Source organism: Galeopterus variegatus, unplaced genomic scaffold, assembly GCF_000696425.1.
Source record: "Galeopterus variegatus unplaced genomic scaffold, G_variegatus-3.0.2 Scaffold51, whole genome shotgun sequence".
Taxonomy (NCBI): Eukaryota; Metazoa; Chordata; class Mammalia; order Dermoptera; family Cynocephalidae; genus Galeopterus; species Galeopterus variegatus.
Window position 1 is genome coordinate 1,309,194 of NW_007726162.1, and position 8,885 is coordinate 1,318,078.

Sequence of the window (8,885 nt, forward strand, 5' to 3'; positions counted from 1 at the left end):
GTGGATTCTGCACTGAGACTGGTCAGAACTGTACTGAATTTGGACGTGTGTATGAGTTTGTGCGTGTGTCTCTGAGAACACATGCCTGTGTGTGAGCATGTGGCTGCCTCTGTACGTGGGCGTGTGTATGTGTGCCTGTGTCTGACCCAAGATCCACGAATTCCACTCTGCGAAGAAAAATGTACTTTCTCAGTATTTATTCACACATACTAGTAAAATTTGAACTGTCCTTTGAAGTTGCCAAAATATTTCACATTTCTTTATTTTATGCTGTAGGCAGAGGTATCCTAATCCTTTTCATTTCAAAAAAGGTAACTGAAATACATATAATGACTAATATGGATTGAGGGATGTCAGTGTGCCAGGCTCAGATTGAAGTGCTTTATAGATTTTTAACACAGCTAATCATCATATCAACTACATAGCACAGATTTATTCATAGTCATTAATGCTGTGGCATCAATATTGTAACTGATTAACATCACCTACATTTACAAGATGAGGAAACTGAAGCACAGAGTATTTGAGTCACCTGCCTCAGGCCACACACCCAGCTTATAAACTGTGGTTCCAGTATCTGAGGCTAGGCACTCTGGCTGCAGGGCCAAACTCTGAACTATTCCAAGATACTGGTGATCACTCATCCATCATCACCCAACCAGTTGGTGGAAGATCAAAGTTCTGACTCACATCTGTCACTTTTCCCGTTCCTTTTTTAAGACTCATGTCTCTGATAGCAGTAACAGTTCACAAAGCACATTTACCATGATTTTTTAAATTTACAGCCTAACAGCTGGGCAAACAAAGGAAAGTTACCCTCCTGAGCCTAGGGCTCAGGCTCAGAGTGTTCAAGGTACTTTCTCAGGGTTGCACCTGCAATTATAAGCAGACCTGAGACTGAAACTCAAGACACAAGGCACCCAAGCTGGTTCGACATCTTTTGTTTATGTGTTCAGTTTATGCTATTCTGAGTGAGCTATGTCTTCAGATGTGTTCACCAGTTTGAGTTGCTATAACAAAGTACCATAGACTGGGTGGCTTATAAACAACAGAAACTTATTTCTCACAGTTCTAGAAGCTAGAAGCCCAAGGTCAGGGTGCCAGCCTGATCGGGTTCTCATGAGGGCTCTCTGTCAGGTTGCAAGAGGCCACCTTCTTATTGTATCATCACGTGGAATTAAGGAAAGGCAGACAGATAGCTCTGTGGCCTCTTCTTATAATGACACTAATCCCATTCATGAGACCTCCACCCTTACAACCTAATTACCACGCAAAGGCCCACCTCCAAATACCATCACACTAGGACTAGGGTTTCAACACATGAATTTTGGGGGTGGGGACACAAATATTCAGTCCATTACAATTTACATGCTATAATTTCCAACCTCATCTTAGAAAATTGATAAATTAGGTAAACCAAACTAACCCAGAATTTCTCCACAAACAAGTCATGATTATAGTACCACTTACAGTGCTGAGAGCAAATATCTTGGAAATGGTCAAGATGTAGGTGACTGCAAGATTTGGAGATACACAGGTGAGAATGGCACATGTGGCCTCTGTGGGCCCACAGGTTGGTATCTCAGAGCAAATAGAAACAGTCCACAGTGCTGGAAGCCAGGGATATCAAGGCCCACTCAGGGAGCTGGACAGTCTCCTGCTGGAATTCACTGAGAAAGGTTTTGCCAGGTTCCATTTATTTAAAAATGTTATATCAGCCTCATGGACTGGTAACTCTTTTGTAAGTTAGCTCAACTTTGATGTCAGATAAAATATAGCTCTTTCATGCACTGGGATACTAGGCAGATCTATTTAATGTGCAAATTATCTACAGTTAACATTAACTGTGCCAAGCTGAGCAATTGCCGAGTTCTCTCAAGTTGAGAAGCCTGTAATACAGCCTGGCTGAGATTGCACAGCCGGTGTAGGGGTGACTTCAATCACTAATGAGTGAAGTTCCTTCCTGTCATTCCAGCCAGTTTTCTCCTACACCATTAGTCATTAAACCATTCCAACTGTAGACTCCAAACCTGGATTTGCTCATTACCTGATATTTTCTAGAGCCTATTCACAGATATTTTCTCATTGGTTCCCTAGAAAAACCATAGAATTTGATACCACTGCTTCTCTTTTAGAAATGTAGAATTCCCTTTTAGAATTCCCAAGGCTAAGAATTTTAGATATTTGCCTGAGGTCACAGAGTGAATGTATAGCAGAGTAAGATGAGAATGCAGGAGTTTTTAAATCTAACTCGAGGCTTTCTCTTCTGTACAACATGGGGTTCTGACAAAAAAAAAGATGCAGAAAATTCTGCCAAATAGTAGTAAACTGCCTGTAAATACATACATACATACACACATATACATTCATGTATACACACACAGACACACAAGAACACCTGTACGTACAAGGCTGCAAAGCAATTTGGATTCTTCACTCTCGCACCCATGTTATTTCACAATTGACTCTGTTAATGTCTCCCTATTCATTATATCTTACTAACCATAAGATACAGTAAAGCCCATACTCCTCAGCCTGGCTTTCACCTTCTGGCCCTTGGCTATTATAATTTTACCTCCTATCCTTGTCCTAAACTCACTGTATTTTCCATCACACAGAACGACTTATAATTTCAAGCTGCAGACCAAATCGTCTCTGGTCATTCTGCACGCAGCATTCCTCCTGCCTGCTGTGCCGTCCCTTCTCCTTATGTCTGGTGGAAACCTACTGCTCACGGTTACTCGGATCATATGTCAAACAATTAAAGATACATTTCGGATTTCCTCTTTGTGCCAGATACTGTGTGAGGCACTTAAGGTCTAGATAGGGTGACTAACTGATCCAGTGTGTCAGGGACTGAGGGGTTTTCCAGATGTAGAACTTATAGTACTAAAAGTGGGATAGATCTGGGCAAATGCTTGGTCACCCAAGATCTAGAGAGCAGATTATTTCCTCAATGACACCCTCTCATCACTGCACATTTAGATGTTGCCTCCTTTTGGTTGCCTGGTTCTTATCTTTGCATTTATCTCATTGCTCTTGTTGTCTACTTATAGGCTATCCATCTTCCAAAAAACTGTGAAACCTTGGGATTGTGGTGGTGGTGACATTATACCTTGTTTTACTGATCTCAGCTCCTGACTCTGAGCCTGGACATGACATAGCAAATGCTCTTTGAATGACTGGCAAGTGATTTTGCAGGAGACAACTTCCATTCCCCCAAGGGACACTGAGGAATTGGATAGTGGATGTTTTTAGTAAGATGGGAACACTCAGCACTCTGCAAATATTGAAGGGTAGTTTCCTGACCCCTGATATGCTCCATTCTCTCAGGTCCTTGAGATGTCTTTAAGAAAGCAAATTGGGACAGGATCAGTTCAGATGGTTATGTAAAATGGATATCCCTGCAAGATACATAAAGCGGAAGGACTGCCAAGAGAAGAATTAGAATGAAGAATAGGGATAGTGGGGAGGTCGTTGACTAAGAAATGGCACAATGAATGCCTTTTTTATTCAAAATACATAACTATAGCAAAGATACAACTATTTTTAAGAGAGAATTGGCTGAACTCACTCACAAAAAATGGTACATTACTCAAAAGATTTTATGACCAAGTTTCAGAAAACATTTAATATTGGAGTTAATTCTAAACTTACACAAACTGTTCAAGAAAACTGGCAAATGGGTCATTCACATGAGTTTATTTTATGAGGCTAAGGTAATCCTGGTATCAAACCAAGCAAAGACAGATGATGATAAATGAAGAGTACGTGGCAATCTCACTTATGAACAGAGTTGTAAAAATTTTAAATAAAATACTTATAAGTTATTTCCGGTGATATAAGAACAAAATCAAGACTGATTTGGTTGTAAGCCAGGAATTATGTTATGTTTTAATATTAGGAAATCTTTTAAAGTAATATCCCTTATTAATCCATTAGAAAAGAAGCACCATAAAATTGCTGTAATAGATTCAGGAAAAACATTCACTACATTATTTATTTTTTTAAAAGAAACTTACAGAAAACATAAAACCTTTAGAAAAAATATGTAAGGCTTTTAATAATCTTGGATTTCAACAGAAAACTATTTTAAAATGACACAGAAGCACAAATTATAAGGTAATAAACTCTACATCAGAGATATCATAAAAAAGTAAAAGGAAGAGCCATAATCTGGAAGAATGTATTTTCAGTGTGTATAATCAACAAAGGACTAGGATCCACAGTTTGCAACAACCCTGAACCATACCTCTATTTTAGTACTAGCACATGCATGTAAACATTTGGTTATTTTTCCCCTTTTAGAACACGATGAGCTCCTGGACATGACTTGGGTCTGTTATTTGCATCCCCAGCATCTAGCAGAGTACCTGGTACATACAGGTGCACAAGAATGAATGATTAGAAGGATTAATTCTGTAGGAAAATGTCTGCTAACCTCCATTACGAGTGGTCCATCATGTTTGATCATGCGCTGAGACACCTTCAGTGGTTTACAAATGGTTAACCATTTGCATTAGTCATAGCTTTAGATGGCAACAATGCAAATGGTCTTTGTCAGTTTCAGCCACTATAACAAAATACCAAATACTGGGTGGCTTAGACAACAGGCATTTATTTCTCCTAGTTCTGGAAGTTGGAGGTGCAAGATCAAGGTGCCAGGAAATCTGGTGTCTGGTGAGGGCCTGGCTCCTGGTTTGCAGAGAGCAGTCTTCCCACTGTGTCTTCACATGACTAAGAGCAGAGAGAGAGGAAGCAAGCTCTCTCTTGTCTCTTAGTATAAGGGCACTAATCCCATTCATGAAGACTCTATCCTCATGACCTAATCCTCATGACCTCCCAAAGGTCTCACCTCTTAATATCATCCCATTGGGGGTTAGATTTTTTCAATATATAAATTTGGTGGAGGGGGGGGGGGGGTACAACCATACAGTTTACAACACAAACCAATTAAAACTTCTTTAGACATAAAAAAGTATTTATTGAAAAGTTATGGAGTGATTCATGGATTTCCAGGAAGGTTGAAGAAAGGCTCAGACATGGCAGAAATGAGGGAAGGCTCACCCCCCAGACCACAGCGTAAATAAAGTGATGGGACTAGTCTGGGGGGGCCTGCGTGCTGAGCCCCTGACACCAGTGTCACACGCAGGACGCCCGTGCATTTCAGGCTGCCCCCAGCAGTTGCTGCTCCTGGGGATCCTGCTGCCTACCAGAAAATGAAATTCTCCACTCCCTGTTCTTTAGTTATCAGTAACTCCAGACACATTCCTGGGCTGGTGGTTGAGGTACAGGCCTTCACCATCACTTTCCTGGGAGAAGAAATTAAATCTCGGTCTCTATCAACCTATGTTTAGCAACAGGGATTGTCTCAACATAGGCATGGGTTTCAGGTGCTTTGTAGCCTATCTAATGTCAGGTGTCCATTACATAGCCTTTCATCATTTGGCCTCTGAAATACTCGTTTCTTCTAAGTCAAGGGATACAATCTGAGTTCAGAGAAAAGAAGGGGCTCCTGTATTCCTCTTAAGAATTTGGCTTTAGTAACAACCATCTCTAAGCTCTGAGGTTCTCAACTTGAGTGGCCATTTCCGCTAGGAGAAATTTAGAAATGTGGAAGGACTTAAAAAAAACATAATAATAATTGTGAGACCTTACTAGAATTTGATAGTGGTTGAATGAGAAGTGAAATGACCCACAATACACGGAAAACTCTATGTAGCAAGGAGTTGCCCCACCTCATATGCTGCTCTGTACCCTCTGAATGTTCCACCTTGTGAGCATCCACGGTGTGGGGTGGTGGCAGCTATCACTTCATGGCTAGTGCCACACTCTACGTGGGAGCCCAGGGCCAGGCTAACCAGGTCTTTGGGGAATTTCAGAAACAAACTTTGTTGTCTGCACTGGGCAAGAAAGAGGGAAAATGGATTGATCTGGGAATATGAGGACCTGGAGTCTGGTGTGTTGCATTTAAATTTCTCCTGAATTAAGGGGACACTCTGAGACTGGGCCAGGACTGAGGTCTGTATACTTAAGACCTCTGACTCCCTAGTGCTATTTTACCCTCATCTGCACTCATTAGTGTATTTATTTACTTTATTTTAAATAATATTCCTGTGTGTGTGTGTGTGTGTGTGTGTGAACATGAAACTATTTAGATATTATGTAGCTAGGAAGGTTTTATTCAATAAAGTTCTACATGCTAGGTTGATATATACTTTATAATACTGATGGTCATTGTACTTACTATCATGGCCGATTTTAGTGACCATATTATTTACTCTGAAAAAAAATTATATTTTAAATGTAAATACACCTATGAACCCTCCTGAATATGCTTCATCATTCTTGATCTTAATATTTAATCAGCTTCATGATATTGTTTATGAAATTGTAAAGTAACTAGAATTCCTAGCTATAACTTCCAGCACTATTTTCCCTATAGAAGTAATAAAAGCATCACAACAATAATAACTAATGTTTGCACAGTGCTTGATGGTTTATGGAACATTTTCAAATCTTATATACCAATGTACTAGGTAATACCAGTAATGCAGCTGCAATTCATAGAGCTCAAGTCATCTCAGCAGAGCAGTGTGGCTTACACAAGTCAGAGCCAGGATGTGACACAAGGTCTTGAGCCTCCCAAACCTGTGTTCATCACTGTGTTCCAGCTGCTTGTATTGAGCCTTATTTTGAAAACCCAGTAGCTCTTTCTTATAGTCATTGGTTATTTGTACATTTGAGGAAGAGAAAAATAAATAAAAGCACCACATAATTATATCTAAATAATTATTTTTTCTCTTTCCTGTTTACATGCATATACAAGGTGGAGGACACTATCCAATGTAAAATGAAGAAATTTAACTGGAAACTACAAAGACAACAGGTGCGAAACCATCAAGGGGTAGCTGTGGACACATTAGGGTGTGTAGTGAACGTTTCTGAGCTGGGGCAATTTGAACGGCCCATTGGAGGGGCTGGGAGAGAATAGCTATACTGACCTAACTTTCAAATGAAAGGATTTTCAGACTCCAGAAGGAAAAGATGTAGTATATAATAGACATAAATTAAGATATGGTTCTGATGAAAACAATATCACTGGTGGTGGCTTTTCCTTATCCTAGGGCCATATCCGGGGAGTTTTATTGTTTATATCTTGTCTTGTTTATACAACCAAGGTTTGTTCTCTTCAATGGGTTTATCATATGTTTGAGTACTAACCCTCTTTTATAGAATTTCTATGTGTAAAACATTAGAATAAAAATTAGATGAGATCAATCATATGATATAACTCATCACTCTTACAGTCTATGTTTGTCAGCATTTGAATAGTTAACATTTTTTTGATACAGAGCAATTTTTATACATGTGAACCCTCAAAAATTCAGCGAGGTGATTATGTATGTGTGTGAATGTGTAGTATACACACACACTCTCTATATACACAACTATTATTATTTTTTTTTCTGCTTAAGCAAATATAACACAGAGACTGGCAGCAGCTAATTGACTTGCCAAATATACTTCAGCTTGAAAATGGCAGAGCTGGAATTTAACCCTGCCTATCTGACTCCACATCTGAGTTCTTCAGAATACTTGATGCTGCCTATTTTACAGCTATTGAGATTTCACCACAATACAAGGTAACCTACCTGTGATCTTTCTTGTCAGTTTTCCTTTTCGCACTGAATATAATTTCAGAAGTGTAGATAGGGCCCCTCCCTGCCATGTCATCTGGTAACCTTAGTCATATCGCCCTGCGCGAGGAACGTAAATCATTCTATTTCGAGGTCTCATCCACTTGGTTGGCTAGTACTGTTGCTGTTTATTTTCCCATAGTCCATAAGTGTCACCTCTGGATCTTTCAAGTTTGAAGAAAAGAAAAGAAAACAAACAAAACAAGAATTTTGCTCAAAGTGTGACCTAAGGATTAAATTCTTAGTTCCTTCGTGTAGGGTAATCATGACTTATATCTGATTTTTAAGAATTTCTTCATGTTTTAAAGTAAAAATTTGGACAAATAAATTTTTAAAATTATTCCTTGGAAATAAAGGAGCAAAATATTTAGCCATATAAATCTTTTTAGAAATACATAGAGAAAGCTAAGTTAATTTTTAGAATTTTCTCAGTTATGAGTTCTCCCCTAATCTCTTTCAAATACTGTTGGTTTCTAGTCAATACAAACAAAAGACAAACTAAATGTACACAGTGTAAATAAGCAGACACCATTATCAACAACAACAAAAGCATTAAAAGCTTGGTTGAAAGCCATCCCCCAATGACCTTCTGCCTAGATCCTGCCATAGCAGCATGGCTTTAGTATTGCATTCAAGTTTATAACTGCATTTTCTGATCATAAACACTTCCTTATTTTATATGACAAAACTAAATGTATGATAAAATCATTATATCACAGAATTTTTATGAAGACACCCTAATATCCTGGAATGTTATATAAATGGGCTTGAAATCCACCGTGCCAGATATTAAAGATCTCCCACAGTGGTAGAGATTTATGTATGAAATGTGCTTTTTCAAATCAGGACTGTCCTAACAAATTAGTCAGATATGATCACCCCTATGTGTATAAATTGAGAAGGTGAAAGTATGAAGATACCTAGAAGAATTTCATCATGAAAAACCTTATGGAAATTAATTCTCAAAGTTTATTGTTTTGAAGATGGAGACGGGTCTGGAGTGGCCATGCCAGGAGACAGCGCAACTCTGAGAAGTGAACGCTGTGATACCAGAGTACTATCTGCATTTCCAAGAGCAACAAAAAACGAATAAATCTTTGAACAACGAACCTACAACGACAAACAAGCAAGAACAGGTTCAAGGTTTTAGGGCCAACACAAAAGAAGACTCCTGAGAGCGCCCAA